At 33.3% G+C, this 2262-nt stretch overlaps 1 non-coding gene across 1 annotated transcript; it reads right to left on the bottom strand.

Annotated features, from left to right (window-relative positions):
- Positions 1 to 646: 646 nt before the first annotated feature.
- Positions 647 to 765, bottom strand: LOC149087809 (5S ribosomal RNA). Its single transcript, XR_016192617.1, has one exon. It is a non-coding gene; the product is annotated as a 5S ribosomal RNA (ribosomal RNA).
- Between the last annotated feature and the right edge of the window lie 1497 nt (positions 766 to 2262).

Below are 2262 nucleotides of genomic sequence, written 5' to 3'. Positions count from 1 at the left end.
AATTATTTTTAAAATATTTTTTCATAATATTTGTATATAATAATTCATAATGCTAATGTTTCCCATTAAAATGCTTTTATCTCCAAACTGAGATTTTTTATCAGATAAGGAAGATTTTTTTCCACCACCACTTGTTCAAATGTCTTGAAAATGTGTGTGTGTCTCAACACTAAAGTGTTACATACTTTAACGAGAGGACTTATACAAATACAAATGCAACGCCACAACAGACAAAATGCCCAACGAGGTGGCTGATAAGAAGATGCCCATAAAAATATGGATGTCATATATTTCAAAAATACAGCAACCCAATTAAAAATGCAATTAACACAAATTATAAACACATGATAAAATATTATACAACGCCCATAAAGAATACTTATGGTTGTCTTATTCTAAGAATGGATAGCTTCTCGATTTACCCCAACATGTTTATCGTACTTCTTTTTAAACGTGTCAATTGTGTTACAATTTACTACCTCCGGGAGTAAGCTATTCCATTTATTTACAACCCTATTAGAGAAAAATTCCCTGCGACACCATAACCTTGCATTGTCCCTCACCAATCGATACTGGTGTCCCCTTGTAAGAGCAGTCTATTGGCGGTGTACTAAAAGTTCATGGTCCATCCTATCAAAAAAAGTGATGCCAACAGCACGCGGTGTTCCCAGGTGGTCACCCTCCCAAGTACTAACCACGCCCGATGCTGCTTAACTTCGGTGATCGGACGAGAACCGGTGTTTTCAGCATGGTATGGCCGTTGGCTATTATCGAAATGATTTAAAGATATTTTATGGAACTGAGTAGGGGGTGAATTTCAATGATTTTTACAAAATCTGCATTCTGTTGAAGTTGAAATTTCAGGAAAAAATAACCAGCAATTAAAATCTTAAATTCTTTCGTTAAATCATATAAAAATGTCCGTAGAATTTGAAAAAAATAATTGAGTGCGTAAAGTGAATAGAAAATGTTTCAATGCTCTTTAAAGGAAAAATATTTTTCCCATAGGAAAGCACGGGAAGCTTATATTTGCCTCGTCTAAAGAAATGGGCCTTCTGAGTTTACCACGCCTTATTATTATTAAATATTACATGATAACGTTCATGATCAATTTCTTGGATATCGTGTTCCTTTTTCTTAAAAACTTGACTAAACTTCCTTTCCCCTTATTCTTTCTCAGCAATAACAATACGAATGTAAATTTAAAAAATTATGTTTTCCAAAATCGTTACTCCATAAAAACCAAACTTCAACTGTTCATTGGGAATTAAATATTTATAATTTCCAAATCGATTTAGAAGCTGAAAAGAAAAGTGAGTCTACGGGAGTGGATTTAATGTAGCGGTGTCGAAACCAAGCTTTATAACAGTTTCTTTCGATTCGATTACAGAAAAAGGCACTAAATCTTCGTGTGATAGATGATTTTTAATGACTCACACTAACATCAATTTTATAAGTTCATTAAGTATTAGTCACTGGAGAAAAAATTGATTTCATTTATACCTCCCGCGCCTTTCATAGACTAATAAATCTGCATCATCGCTGTAAAAAAACCCCACTAAAACAAAATAATCCTGTATACTATGCTCTTTAATAGATTAAATTGCTATACCAATGAATAATGGCATCTTTATAATGTAATGTAACCTGAAACATGTATTTTCCGTGTTCCTAAATTACGGAATAAAATAAAAGCCTGGGGGAAAAAACAGCTTTCACCAATCACAAAAAGAATAAAAACATATATAAAATGCAGAAAAAAATAATAATTGTATTTTCTTTCACTCGTGCCATTAATACGAGTCCTGTTCTCGAACCAAGTCACGTTTACCTCCGACCGGGAGTCCGATAATGAAATCAGTACAGGGCCATTAGTTCTTATTTTAGTACATTCCAAAGCGATTCATTTGTATCCATTATTTTATTTATTTATTTTCACAGTATACAGAGGGGCAAAAAAAGGTGATTTTTTGTTGAAAAATATCGAATTAAGAATTGAAAGAAACTGTAATCCTGAGGTAAAAGGAAGTGCATTTCAAATTTTGCTTTTTTTATTTGTTTGGTTCCTAAGTACCTTAGTACCTTTATTACGATACTTACATAATACGATTCAGACATCTGTGATTTTCACTGCAAACTATGAAAGACAGATTGACAGCAACGCTAGACTACGAAAAATGTCTGATTCTGGCAACATAAACGACGGCATATGACGTCACGCCGATTTTCGGTCTTTCTCACACGGATATGACAGAATAAATC

The sequence above is a fragment of the Pholcus phalangioides genome, unplaced genomic scaffold (genome assembly GCF_987345545.1).
Source record: "Pholcus phalangioides strain wild (caught in Gottingen) unplaced genomic scaffold, Ppha-v1.0 ptg000004l_1, whole genome shotgun sequence".
NCBI classification, from domain to species: domain Eukaryota; kingdom Metazoa; phylum Arthropoda; class Arachnida; order Araneae; family Pholcidae; genus Pholcus; species Pholcus phalangioides.
This window is presented reverse-complemented; position numbering and strand designations above follow the sequence as displayed.